This window comes from Galeopterus variegatus, unplaced genomic scaffold (genome assembly GCF_000696425.1).
Source record: "Galeopterus variegatus unplaced genomic scaffold, G_variegatus-3.0.2 Scaffold6590, whole genome shotgun sequence".
Lineage (NCBI taxonomy): Eukaryota > Metazoa > Chordata > Mammalia > Dermoptera > Cynocephalidae > Galeopterus > Galeopterus variegatus.
The window spans coordinates 4,639-20,231 of record NW_007732701.1 but is presented as its reverse complement, the minus strand read 5'-3'; the positions used below and the strand labels follow the sequence as shown (position 1 = coordinate 20,231).

The window sequence follows — 15,593 nt, the reverse complement described above, 5'->3', positions numbered from 1 at the left end:
ATTAAATTCTGAAACTTTAAAATAACTTTGGGAAATTCCAAGGGCCCTGGAGTTTCTCAAAGGATATCTAAAAGATGTATCAAAACTAATTGGCGCCTCGAAATCTTTATGCCAGAAACTGATTGCTCCTGGCTATGCAAGTAAATTTGCAAGTGACCTTTTATCCTTCTCTAGAAACTGTTTGACCATAAACATTCTGGGTGGCAACCTTTACTTTGAATGTCCTGTCTTTGTCTCTCCTCAAGATATTATCATATCTTTACATTCCAGACCCTTTGCAGCATGCCTGCTTTCTGCTATATACTCTGCACTTTTTCCCGCCTGCCCTGTCCTCGCCCCTCCTCACAGGTAGCAGTGTGTCAACACCCTATTGGATAAGAGCTCCCCCGCCCCTGGTACCTTATAAAAACCCCTGCTTGCTGTAATAAACAGAGTTCCGGCTTTGACCACTCTCCTGGCTCGGTGTTCTTTCTTTGTCCCCGGGGCCGAAGCGCAGAGGGGATTGGGCCTGTGACACTCATCATCCCGCTCAGCCCCACAAGAGGTTACCGCTGGCTGGTCCAGGGTCCCTTCCCGCCCTGTGTTGTTGGTCCCCGGTGGCAAGGAACCAACAACCTGGCATTAATATCATCCAGATCTACGTCAAAGGTGTAGTTCAGACTGTGAATAAATTAGCATTCTGGGTTTTTTTTCTGTTTTTGTTGTTGTTGTTGTTGTTGTTGTTGTTGTTTAATTTTTTTTACTGTCAAATTCCTTCCCAAGTTTTTCTACTTTTTAAGAACGGCTTTAATTCAACTTTACATTCTGCTTTAAAAAATAACAGCAAGGCTCAGAGGATCAGAGAAGTTTTATGTCCTTACCTAATGGAGGAGTGTAAAGGTAGCAGAAGAGTCACTTAGTCAAAAGTCAAGTCCTAGATGGTCCATGTGCTAGTTTTGCAGGCATAGAACAACCTGTCTAGGCCTTTCTTTCCTCAGTAGGAAAATGAGTTTATAATTCTGGGGCAGACTTGAAAATAGAAGGAGAGAACAAGAAAAGGGATTGTTGAAGGAAACAAGAGCTAACAGCTAGCTGAGGTAGGAACAACCGTGACGTGCTTGCCCGAACATCGTGTCCTCATTTAAGAGTGAAGAGGGTGGAGATTAGCTTTCAAATTAAGATTTTAACTATATTCTGAAATTTCTGAGAAGCCTTTATAGTTTGCAAACTGGGAAGTGACCTAAAGGTAAAGCTTATAAATATTAATGGGTAAGCAGTAACTAAGGCCTGTTATGAATAACTCAGTAAAGACCTTATTAGGTACAGGTCATAGATTTTGATGTTCGCTCAATTTTGTTTCTCAGTTTGAACAAAATGCTGAAAATATCTGCATTTAGCATCACATTTTGTGTTAAAAAATGTTTCTTTTAACAGCATTGCTGTCTATCTTCAGAAAGTTATGTTGCAGACCAGTTGCAGTACAGGACACGATAAACATCTCCGTTAGATTTTCCCTCTCATATTAGGGTGTTGTTACATCCAACATAGTGTAGTAAAACCCAGCTATTTAATTCACTTACTTCAAGAAGGTGCACTAAAAAGACGTAAGTTTTTTTTTTTCCTTTGTCTTATATTTTCTCCTGTAGCTACAATCTCTACCTCTATGGCTTGTATTCTATAACCTCTATAGGCCAAAGTCTATAAATTCAACAGAGAGGAACATAATGAAGGAGAAAGGGTGGAAAAGAAGAATCTGCACTTTACAAGGTATAAGTGCTGGTTCCCATTTTTAAAACTATGTCAACATCACTTAACAAAATTTGCTGTAGACCTTCTAATGGTAAGATGTAGAACTGAGACAACAGAATTATTTGCAATGCTCCTTCTTGTCTTAGGTAAATTTATTGTGAAGAAAACAGAGAATGCATGCAATACAAATTGATTGACTGGCTTTTTTAAAAGGCGTAACCTATCCAAAGATTCTCATCAGAGCCCCTCTAAACTCAAGGAAGGCATAGTTTGCTAGTTAGGATATTAGTATTGAATGTGATATGCCATCTGTATGTTCTATAAAACAAAGTTCTCAGAAAATTAAAGACTGATTCACTTTCTCAGTACTGCAAATCATCTGACACAAAATATTTTTATACTTCGAAAACTATTACAAAGCATGATTGTTGTTTTCATTTTATTCATTAAATCTCAGTTGCACCTTACAGTGCATTATAATATTGAACATTAAGCAACTAACAGTCCAAAAACATGTAGTTTTTTGTAAATCAATTAATCGTAAAGCCCTAATAGGTTGTGATGGTAATTTAGGGAGAAGTGTTTACAGTCTGTTCTTTCCTGTTGTGATTCTGTTCCTACTTGCCTACAAACCATCCCTTGCTGCTATGCTCAGAAATAGGCCGCTAGGACGGAAAGACTGCTGATCTGATTTTTATTATAATTTTTGTTATAATAGATCTTGCATAATCTAGACAATCTTTTTATTTTCACCTTACCACACTTGTTGTTACAAATTAACAAGGTTTTACTGTAACTTTTGCCAGTATGCAAAGGTCTGCAAAACCCTTGCAGGGAATATGAAAGAATCATGGCCCTGAAAAAGAACTACTCTGGTATTTCTCAAATAGGGATGTGATTTTTAAAATATATTATGGTTATTTATATTTCACTTAAAGATCAAGTGGGAAGAAAATGAGTAATTTGATTAACTAAGGTACTGGATGATATTTCAATTATCAAGAATAATAAGAAAGAACATTGACCTTGATAATAAGAATCAGACCTAAGAGTGTTGGCTTTGCCTGAGTCTCACCATGAAATGCCACTTGTATAAATGTGCCAAATTGCAACAACACACATCCCATTAATACTTGGCAATGTAGAGTTTAGTCAGGCTCTAATATTTACCTTTAAAATATGACCAGCTTGGCTGATAGGAATGAGAAAAACAGAAAATTGCTAAATTCATTGTTTTACTGATTTTCTCCCCTCTGTGGCTATCAGCTCCCTCAGTTATGATATATTCACATAGAATAACTCCTTCAGATGTAGTTTTTCAAGTGACATCATACCATTACCACTTTACCTAAGCTTCCTGTACACCCAGAGATGCCAGCTCTCCATGAAGTATTTGAGTTGGAGATCCATTTGAAGAAAGTTTTAGTAACATTTGCTCCTACAGTTGGAAACAAAATGGCATGAACATAATGCACCTCACAAAGGGAAGGGAAAAGGGAATCTGTGTAATCCTCAGTGTGTCTTACCACCCTTCGTGGCAAGATTCCTGAGATGGGGAATAGGTGAAAAGTTGGCAGCAGATGGCATTGGTGCACATGTTCAGGCAGGCTTCAAGACCTTGCACATCAACAACGTCCAGTTCTTCTCCTGAGAAAGCAGTGTCATGGTAAAATGAATGACAGAACACTAGGCAGCAAATTACACGTCAGATGTGAGAAACACAACCTTAGTTAGCCTTAGATCAACCTCCTCAAGACGTGTTGATCTCAATCAGAAGAAAGTGCTTTAGTCGTTCACCTGGGATGCTGTGCCTGCAGTTCTGTAGACCAAAACCAGGAAGAGCTTTGTTCCTTATAATGTGTGTACCTGGTCATCTACTTTCAGATGTCTTAAGGAGACAAAGATTTCTAACAAAAAAAGGGGAAATGTAAATACAGCATATAAAACATATAAAAGAAAAACACCTTTTTGGGGGCATGGTTTGGAGGTCATTAATTAGCATGGCACAATTTATTTATTTATTTTTTATTTTTTCCTTTTTGTCTTTTTTCGTGACCGGTAACGGAATCGCAACCCTCGGTGTCGTGCCCGCACCGCGCTCAACCAGTGAGTGGACAGGTCTCTATATGGGATCTGAACCCTCGGCGGGAGCGCCACCGTGCTCCCAAGCACCGCACTCTACTGAGTGCACCACCGGGCCAGCCCAGCATGGCACAATTTAGACTAAGGTGACAGGTATACAAATTCACTTTTATATCTTTATGCTCGATCACAGAATTGATTCTTTTGAAGTTATTTCTCAACATTCCAAAAAATACATTTATTATAATTGCATCCTATAGTACTTCTTTTAATTGAAGTAAATTTCTGTAAAATTTAGAAGGGTATAACGTTTATTTTTGAAATAAAATGTTCCTAGAGGCTTGTCATTCTCTCAGGCACAAAGGCACCAGTAGGACAGGAATCATCATGTCGAAGATCCTGGGAAAAGGATGGCTCAGGTGATCACGTGATGTGCAGAAACCAAGGGAGACACAATCAGACTAAAGAGAGAAAGGCTCATGTTTCCCACATGTGGAAGAAAAGGTGGTGTGGTGACCCAAATCTGTCTTTATCTTTGAGTGGCAGGTTTTTGTACCCTTGGGGAAAAGCACAAAAGGTAAAACGAAGCCCTCTTTGTATTGGATTTTTTATATTGTAAAGTGTTTGTCTATTAAAAGAGAAGAGCAATCAGACCATTCTCAGGGCCATTGTAAGGCACAGTGCTCTGATTGAGTGAATAGGAATGACATCACAGATTTGTCCCTCATCAGCAAAGAGGTAAGAGGAAAAATTGGTAAAGGGCCACTAAAAACATTTTTTATGCAAAAGAACAACATTTTTTACAGGACACGTGGAAGGTAAAGTCATCTCACGTTGGCATTTAATAGTGAAACTTGTCCTGTTTGGAAACCACCCTTCGTGAATCACCAGTCACATTCTGTGACTCATGGGTTGTAAACATTTTCAAAACTAAGCCACCTGGCTCTGTAAAAAAATTTCAGAGCTTGCTCTATTGTCAGTGTTCCTAGTATCTTCCTTCTTTACTTCCTTCCTTTCAACACTCCCAAGACTATCTCAAAGATTCAAGAATTCTCATGCTATGTAGAAGAAATCTCCTATTCAGAGTTGCTCCAGGCTTATAAGGGGGTAAGGGAAATCTGTCACTGACTCCAGACCATGCCAGTATCTTCCCAGAAGGGACTGCCTTTTCCCAACTAGCATAAAATCAGTCTAGAGCAGAGCTTTCGAATAGAACTTTCTGCAATGATGGAAATATTCTGTATCAACTCTCCCTTTGCTGAAGGCAGAGACCTCCCTAAGCTAAAGAAAAACGAGAGTCCTGGGTAACGCTGGATTTGTGTTCAGTAGGTGGGGAATAGAAAGAGAAAGGATCTAGGAGTTCTTTGCAATTTTTATCTATACAGACATTTAGATTAAATTTTATTCACTCAGAATTTTTAATGATAGATTTTGATCAGCTGTTCTTAAAAGATAACAAATTACTCTTGGGTTGGCTGGTTAGCTGAGTTGGTTAGGGTGTGGTATAGTAACACCAAGGTCAAGGGTTCAGATCCCTGTACTGGCCAGCTGCCAAAACAAAAACAAAAACAAATTACTCTTAATTGTAACTCCTTACCTTTGAGGTTTTTCTGGCCATTCTAGAGAGAAGAAGGTGAAAAACAAACAATTGGGATGGTAAGTACAAACACGGGGACAGACGAAAGCATCTGGGGCCACAACACTGTCAACGTTATTGACCATAAGCACTGTATTAGGAAAATGTCCCTAATACAAGCTGTGTGACAGAAGAAACCGTGACAGAAAATCAGTTCACCAGAAGAACCATGAAAATTCCAGTCACTGTATTTGTAAATTCCACATTAAAAACTTTAAGGAAAAAACATGAGATGGTAAGAAATTCCCATTTAGGGAGATGCCTTGGGTGTTATAGCCAAGGAGTTACTCTGAAAAGCTCTCCTCTGAGGGCTGAACGGCTGGACTGGAGTCCCAGCACCTGGTGGTCTTGTGAATTTTACTTTGATTTCTTCATCAGTAAAACGACAGCTTCAGAGGGGCGAGGACATGAAGAGTAGGAGAGTATGAATCGATGACTTCCCAAGCCCTTCTCAGTTTCAACACTAACTTTTTTATAATGCCTAGGAACTCCCAGTTTTCTGGCTTGCTGTTCACATTGTGTTAAGTCTCAGAGATGTCATCTGAGCTGAGTTAAAGCCAGCCATAGAAGACCAATTACTAATTTGGGGGGCTGTGGTTTTTGGGTTTTTTATTTTTGTTGCTTTTGAAATAAATCTTTGATTCTTCATTTGCTTTTTACTTATCTGTTTTTTGTGACCATGGAGAGCAGAATATTAAAATCCAAATGTTAGTGATTTGAACTTATTTTGCTTTTGTCATTGGATTTCAGAGAAGTATAACTTATTATGCAAATCTAGACCATCTCAAATATTTATAAATATAAAAATTAATAATATATTTCCTTAATAAATTTGTAAAAAAGATAACATAGGCTTAGTTATTAGAGATCAGATCATTTTTATATTCTTACATGATAGATTTATCCCTGAAATATTTCAAAATCCAGTAAAAAGCAGAATAAAACTTTACACATGGGCTTCTGTTATTTTGTCTCAGGTAAGGAACTGTTATGTAGACAGATAGATGAGTAGGTTTTTATTTTTGATTCTATAGAGTTAGGCTGTAACATCTTTTAGGCTGGAAAGGGTACTGCCAATCAGACCAATTATAGCTGTTTCAAAATTGCCACTTTAAAAAGGTAGCATTTTTGAAATTAGCTAAGGTATGGGTTAAGCATATATACATTTTTTATAACAGTGTCATTAAAAGGCAGATTCCTTACCATAAATGAAATGCATTCAAATCGGGCTTTAAATGTACTTTTCATAATGAAAACTATAGTACTGTCATAGAAATGACTTTTAGTGGTTAAAAATAAGATTTGGCATCAAGTTGATAACAAAAAATTAGTGAATCACCATTGTGTTTTCCATTGAGATACTCTAATGTGCTTGGGCTCAACACTGATGCTCTACACTGGGAAACCTCCTTGTGACATATGTAAAAAAGTGACAGTGGATGTCATTCATGCACCTCTCTTTTGAGCATTCTTGTTAACAGAACCATTATAGGTCCCTGTCATGTCTAGGTCCATATAAACACCTTTGCTGCAAGCTGAAAATAAAAGTGGAACGATATGGCTACCCCCAGAAATAATAAGCAACTGTCTCTCCTCACTTCCTCTTTTAACTTTTTCTCCCACTTTTCCTCAGAAGTCCTTTGTTTTTTATTTTAATCTGCTTAATTCCTGTTCTCAGGAATAGGTAGCAGTAAAAGAATACCAATGTCCTTCTTACATTTCAACAATTCTAGCGCTGTAAATTAGTATTTTGATTTTCTGGCCTAGACTCTCTCACCGTAACTCCACTGATTAATAAATTCACTAATTAACATATTCAAGTGTCTATTTCACTATTAAGACAAGTGTCACTTCAACCTTTATATTTGCTCCCTTTGGTTGGAATTAGTATGTTTAATAAAGACTTTCATGTAAAATTTTATGTTGGAAAGGAAAAGAAAATAAATGAATGGTGAAAACTGAGGTAGTAAGATATGTCACTCTAGGAGGTAAAGAAATTTTAATAAACTATAGTTATGTTAATGGGGGGCTAAATAAATAAATAAATAAAATAAAATAAAATAACGGGTCTTCAAAGTCAGCACACAGAAAGCCAAAGAGAAGGAAACAAACTGCTTTATCTCTTGCCAAAACAAATATTTTCTTAGCAGGATTGTGAGTTTGTCATTCCAGCATCCCTACATTTAAGAGACCATGTGTAATACTCCTTCCCAGCAGGAAACAAACAAGAGTGGGTGAACTATGGCCTGTTGGTTCAATGTAGCCCCAAATCTGCCTGTTTTTGTATAGCCCATGAGCTAAGAATGGTTTTTATATTTTCAAACGGTTATATTTATTTTAAATGGTGACATATTATATAATGGTACTTATATAATATCCTTGATTTTGTCTTTTGACCCCAAAATGCAAAAATATTTATCTCTGCCTTATTAGGAAACATTTGCTAATACCTGTTCTAGATTCTAGAATAGTAAAATTTTAAAAGTTCCTGGAAGAACAGAATGAAAAGATAATATAAATCTCTCCATGGGCTTTTTGAATAAATATAATTTCAGAGTGCTATGTAAATATCTATGAACACAGCAGTAATACACAAAGATGTTAAAAACTGAATTCTGCAGAAAGGCTTTATTACTGAATTTTCAAGTTTAACATGGAACAAAAGTGATGGGTGGAGTGTTCTAAAATTTTTAAAATATAGCTATAGAGACAAAACCAGCAAATGCAATTTGTGAATCTGGTTAAAATTAAGGCTGATAGCTATAAATTACATTTGGGAAACAATCAAGATGACATAAAGGAATTCTTACTAAATTTTTTATTTCTTTTGTGTAGGTTAACGCATGCTGAATTATTTAGGGGTGCAATATCATGATATTTTAAAGTTACTCAAAACGGTTAAACATATAGTCATGTATAGGTAGGTTAAGAAAAAATGGCAGAGTCTTGGTGGTGGCAGGTGATCATTGTACTATTGTTTTGTATCATCTTTACAAATGTTTAATTTTTTCCTAATAAAATAGTTGGGGGAAGTTCCAGTTTAAATCATATCAATTATCAATAATCAATAGAAAAGCAAAAAACAAAATGATTAAAAAGCATAAAGAGAGACTGGAAAGTCTACACTGTGAGGCGAAGCATAAAGAGAGACTGGAACGTCTACACTGTGAGGCACACTTAAACACCATCTTTTTTTTTTGTAATATTTAATATTTCAATTGAAGGACAATTTATTTTTCAGTTGTTAACATCAAATTTTATAAAATGGCAGATGCAACCTATTAATCATCCTGTAAAATCCATTTCCTCTATGTAGGAACATACACATTTACCATTCACGAGGATCTCCTGATGATGATCCAGCCATAAAAGTGAAGAGCAATCATCCTGGGTGGTAGGTGCAGAGTACTTGGCAGTACTTGGCGTTTGGTGTAAAAATAGTAGAATATCTCCTCCTTGAAAGTAGGCATCGTTGAGCAGCTTAGTCATACATTCTGTGATGCAGTACATGTCATATATTATTTTTTGATTTCAGCAGATGCATATCTAATTAAGCAATAATCTCACAAAGGCAAAGCACGTAGGTCTACTTAACAGGCAACATGCCTGAACTTGGAAATCAAGGCAATTAACACTTTCATTTTAGTTTCTTGGATGAACAGCCACCGATGGAAAAGAAAAATCACAAAATAGCTTAGCACATTTGCCTAAACGGAATTGTGCTTGTGAGTGATCATCCTGGAGACTTGGAGTGCTTTGTGGGTAATAGAATTATTTCTCATAACTTTACTAGCAAAAGATGCTCTTTAGGATCCCATCTGAGTCTAAAATTGGCCTTCTGCTTCTCCTTTTCCCCACTGCTTCTCTTTATCCAACCCTGGGCTTGTATGAAACAAAGGCTCTAGAGCAATCACTTTTCAGTAGTGTCGGAGGCCCTGGAAGTGATAACGCACTGCATTGCCTCACCATTTAAGAAGGGCTAATTTACTAACAAGAACTTTAGACTCTCAGAAAAATTACTGAATCCCCTTTAGCTGAAAACACAAATAAGTTGTATTTTTTTAAAGCCAAGTTCCATAAGATTTAAAATTTCTTTTGTTTCTAGAAAGAGATATTTAATATTCCAGATTGTGTATGGCTTTTTTTTAGATCATTTGCTCTTTAGTCACTGAGTAAAAAGTTGTGGTTTTTAATCTTGGCATTTTCTCATTGAGAGGTACTGCTATATACCGCTTGGTCTTCTTAATATTAAAAAATATAGAGAGAACAAAAATAAAAATACTTTGGGTGTGATAAAATATAATTCTAATATGTATTGTTGTAACAACCATCATGCCAGTAAATATGTAGGAAAGAATGTAGGTACAAAGCAGTCAAAACTATCAAAAGAAGCTTACAAGATTTAGGTAGTACATGAATTTGAATAGGATAAATCATATCTGTATTTTCACTAACCACCAACTGAAATGTTGCATATCTTTCTATTATTAATGAAAGCGACAAACCACATCAGTATTCATAGTGTCTGTGACTTTGTCATAATAATAATCACAGATTACCACAGTTGCAGAAATGTCAAAGTACCATTATCACTTACTACTAGTTTGGTGGTAATTACTACGGTGCAGCTTTAGACCTACCACTAAATCTTGTTACATAATGTGTCAATAAGAACCACATCTGTATCCCACAAAAATGTACAAGTAAATGTTAAAAATAATTTATTTATTTGGTAATCTTATATATATTTTTTTACTTCATGCATTTACAAAAGCTATTCTTAGAAAAGAGGCCAATAATGTTCACTAATCAACCAAAGGGATCCATGGGAGAAAAGAGTGCTGGTCACCCCTGTTATAGACTCTCCTCAAAATATATGCCTTCTAAGTTCTCCACATATAGCCTCTACATATAGCATGATTTACTCCATAATCGGCAACTATTCGAAGAATGACCTTGGGATTTGTCTCCTCTCCTCAAGCTTTGTGTTGCTCTCAACCAAACTGTATGGCAACCCGCCTACTAATGAGAGTCTATTCTCACTTCAAAATATTCCCAGTGACCGTGCAAATCCCACCTTTTGGTGGAAAGCAATCGTTTTACACTAAAATATTACTTTTAAGAAGAATATTAGTTATTTGATAAGTTAAATGTTTTATATATTTTAATATATGTGCTAATTTCCTTAGTATATTCATATATCCCGTACTAATTGGATCATTTAATTTCACAAAGCAGATTGATTTTCAAAATCCAAATACAGCTTCTAGTGGCAGTAAAAGCCCGTTAATTTGTTTTGTGTGTGTGAACTGCCAAGTGCTTATTTTTATATTTTGACTTTGCATCTAGACTTCTTGCTAATTTAATTTACTCAGATAATTTACGTGTTGGTTATTTTGGATTTTCTTTTAGGTATACAATCATATCATCTATGAAAAATTAGTTTATTTATTTTTTAAACCTTTACCTTCTATTTCTTTTTCTTTCCTTATTGCACTGACTAGGATCTCCAGTACAATGTTTAATGAATGTAATGGTGGGTATTCTTGCCTTCTTCTCAATCCCTTGGGAACATTTTCCATATTTCACTATTAAGTATTAAGTTTCTTGAAGACATTTGGTTTGGATTGTTTTAAATATCCTTTAACGGATGAGGAAAATCCCTTTTATTTTGAGTTTGCTAGGAGTTTTTATTATGAATGGAATTTTATCAAATATTTTTCTGCATGCATTGGTTTTTAAAATTATTTAAATTTAATTTTTATTGTGGTGACATATGTATAACATAATATGTACCATTTTAGCCATTTTTAAATGGTTTTGTGGCATTAAGTACATTTACATTGTTAAGCAACCATCACCACCATCCATCTCCAGAACTTTCCCATGTTCCCCAGCTGAAAGTCTGTACTCATTAAACACTAACTCTCCATTTCCCCCAACCCCCCAGTTCTTGGTAACCTCTATTCCTCTTTCTGTCTCTATGAGATTGACTGCTCCAAATACCTTATGTAAATGGAATCATGAAGTATTTATCCTTTTGTGGCTGGTTTATTTCACTTGACATGATGTCTTCAAGACTTACCCATGTTAGAGCATGTGTCAGAATTTCCTTACTTTTCAAGGCTGAATAATATTCCATTGTACGTATGCACCACATTTTGTTTATCCATTTTTCTGTTGATGGACACTTGGATTGCTTCGACTTTTTGGCTATTTTGAACATGGGTGTGCAAATCTCTTCCAGACCCTGCTTTCACTTCTTTTAGGTATAGACCCAAAAGTAGTGAATCTATTGATTTTTCCATGTTAAACTAACTTTTCATTCCTGGAACTACCCCATCTTTGTCTCAGTGTCACAATGTCACTATCTCATCCCTGTTTTTTAGATGTACTTCTGAGTTGAGTTTGGTCATATTTTGTTTATGATATTTGCATGTATGTTTATGAGGGAAAAAAAGGCTTGTGACTTTTTTTTTTAAATAATGTTCCTGGCAGGTTTTGGTATCAAGACTATACTGACCTTACAAAATGGGCTGTAGAGTGTGACTCTGTTGACCCTCTCTAATATAAGGGTACATCAGAGAGTTTGTGGAAAAATAGAATTGAAAGATGATATAAATCTTTCCATGAAGTTTTTGAAGTGCCCTCATGTATGTTTGTTTTTCACTTCATTTCTGCTATTTTCTCTGTTTTTTTTTTTTTTTTTTCTGCCTTCTAGTTTCTTTGCATTTAATTTGCTGTTCTCTTTCTACTTTCCTGAGCTGGATTCTTATTAAATTTTAACTTTTCCCTATTCTACTGTATACATATAAATCTGTGCATTTGATCTTAGGACTGATTTAGCTATATCCTAAAATTTTGCTGTGCCATATTCTTATCACTCAGCTCAATATATTTTCTAATTTCCATGTGATCTCTTCTTTGACCCATGTTTATTAAAAGGAGTATACTTAATTTTCAAACACTGGGGGAATTTTCCAGTTGTATTTTTGTTATTTGTTAGCTTAATAGCACTGTGACTGGACAACATACTCCGTGTAATTTCAATCCTTTAAAATTTGTTGAAAATTGTTTTATAACCTTGTATGTGGTCAAGTTTTGTAAATGTTCCACATGTATGTGTAAAGAATGTATTTATGTATATATGCAGTTGTTTGGTCCAGTGTTTAAAATACATCAATTGAGTTAGCTCTGATATGTTTACTAATAAAATAATAATGCAATTTCAAAATAATGACAAGGAAGGAGTGTAATAACCTGAATAATAACTTTGTCACAAAGAAAAATGAAATTAAAACTGCATTGTTAAATACATTCGGTGGAATTTATTTTATTTTAATTCTTTTTATCTAGATTTGCCATTTTTTTACATATGCCAGAAAAAACATTTACTGTGTTTAAAGTACTAGCAACAGAATCAGAAGTTAAGTGTATTATGCATAAGTTATTTTTTAAATGAATGCTTAAGTTTTTATTTTTAATGAAGAATAAACGTAGGAGCTAAAAAAATACTTATACTGCCCTATCTTTGTTGCAGTGTCATGAATATAGCCTAGTGAATATTGGTTAAGTAATTTATAAACAAATTTAGTAGATGTGATGTAGGGTGAAGAATTAACAGCAGTAGTTAAGTTATTGAAATGTATAAACATGTATGAATATGTGCACATTTTTCAGTCCAATATTGCCATTGTGTATGTGCGTTGTGTGTGTTATATTGAACTGACTGCCTTATGGAAAATTGACTAATCAGTGAGATAAACCAAGACTTCTGCTCTTTAATATTGCTCTTAAATATTATTTAAAAGTGTTATATAGATATAGATGTAGATATAGATATAGATGCAGGTATCGATATAAACATAGACATATATTACTACTATTATTTCTTCACTTCAATTTCCTTCCTTGCTTTAAAAACCCTTGGAGCCTTAAGTGGAAAATAAATAAAACTATTTTATTTTTTCCCTGGAGTAGACGGCATGGGACTCTCCCACGTGTATGGGGACTATAGAGTGATTTCCCTCTCTGGGCTTATGCTGCTTTGTTTTCCAATCTACAGGTCAGGAAACCAAGCACTTTCCATAGATACTTAAGACAAAGCTCTACTTAACCAGCAGAAACTGAGGCAAACAAAATGAAACGTATCGTTTGATATAATAAAATCATCCTACAAAGAGAAAAATGAGCATGTTTTCAGAACCTAAAATGTAAATGTATAATTTACTAACACCAAGATTTACAAGAAATAGGGAGAGAGATAATTAAATCAATAGCATTCACAGGGTTCCTTTCATAATGTTGAATTTTATCTTTTTAGAATTCTAGAACATTCCTCAGTGTGGCTGTATATGTGTGTAATGTTCAGCACTTTCATAGTCTGCAGAAGCCAGAACTGACAGGGAAAGGGTTCTTTCTATTTCCTCCCTCTTCCCACCCCCAGCTCACTATTAATCAACTCCTTCTCTGACCACTCTCCCCACTACGATTTCCCATCTGTGTTTTCTCTTCCAAGTTATTTCTTTTCTTTCCATCTGTAAGGTCTTTCTCTTTATCTATCAAAGAGTTCTGAATGATTTTTACTTATAAAATTTTCTATGTAAAAAATATCTGCTACATGTATATGATAGATTGTCTTGCTCACCTATAACGTACTTATTAAGCATTGATCAAAATGCTCTATGAAATACTGACTCATCGGTGAATTAAATTACAACTTCTGATTTTTAATATTGCTCTTGAATGTTTTTTTAATTTGTACAAGGGTACTTCAAAGAGTTCCTGGAAAGATTCATGTTATCTTTTAATTCTATTTTTCGGCAAGCTTTTTGAAATGCCCTTGTGAATACTTGTTTTTGAGTAGAAACTACTCCTCTTCTTTCATTCTGCATCTCCTCTCAAACTGGTAATGAACATTAGCTAAAAATCTCTAAAATGTTAAAACAGACACATTTTAAAAATCAATTATTCTCTATTGTGAATTTTTTTTTAAACCACCATGGTAGATAAAGGAATTTCATAACTGCTTGAGAGAAAGGTTAAATAATAATTTTTGAGACCATACCTGAAAATATCTTGTTTGCTTATTTGCTGCAATTCTTAATAAGAGTGTTTTTCTTCTTCCAAAATGGTCTTCATCCTCCTCAAAATGAACTTGTGTAGGTAATATTCGCTTAACTTTAGTACTTGCTTTAACCGGTTTCCAATGCTCTGTAACATTGTCTCTTTATACAACATTATCTGTGAACGTTTTTAAAATCTCTGCGTATCAGAAACACACCCTGGGAGAGCTGCTTGCTTTTTCAATACATTAAATTCATTAAATTTCTTTATTTTTTCTTTTACTGCACATTCAAACAAGTGACACACACAGAGACAGCTAGAGAACTTGAATTTACCTGTGTGCCTTAGTGCTCAGGCAAACTCACATTAGTATGCCAAAGCTGCATTTAACCACACTTTCAGGTATCAACTGTTAACCATTAATTCTAGCCTAACTTGCATCTGAGAGTTTAAAAAGAAAACACGGAAAGTCACATGGACTTATTGATTTTCAGTACAGCGGAGGAGGATCAATCAGATTGCTCTGTGAAAAACTAACTCATCAGGGAGACAAATCAAGACTTCTGATTTTTTTAATATTGCTCTTCAACGTCTTTTTAATTTGTAAAATAAATACTTTTAATTTATAAAGCAGAATGCAGCTGCTGTGAGCTAGGGAATGCATAGAAAACAAAGTGAGGATTGTAAGTCCCCTGTTCTTGTAGATTGTTTCCCTTTTTCTAAAGTTACTTCCTCAGAGGCTTATGTGAATATGATTAATGCTAAGGAACTGAGCTTTTTATAAATTCCACTTGTGAACACTGAAATTCTAATTATTTTTTAAATGGAAAAATATGGGGTTCTCATAGCTTTCTTTATATCTTGGCATACTGAGACATAAGTGGAGAGCTGGGAAGTGACACATTTAGCTGTTGCATGACAAGCAACGAAGAAAGAAAAGATCAGTTCCCTGAAAAATAAGGGGCCTTGTGATGGAGGGAGCCTTCCAGTGGTGGGACTTGTTGCAGTTTGTAGAGAGGGAAGCTTGTGAAATATTTTTTCTGAGTTTTACACAGTTATACATTTCTATTAAGAGCTTTCC

General features: G+C 35.1%; 1 pseudogene; it reads right to left on the bottom strand.

Annotated features, from left to right (window-relative positions):
• Positions 1-13,618, bottom strand: part of LOC103606443 — a 19,152-nt pseudogene extending 5,534 nt beyond the window's left edge.
• Between the last annotated feature and the right edge of the window lie 1,975 nt (positions 13,619-15,593).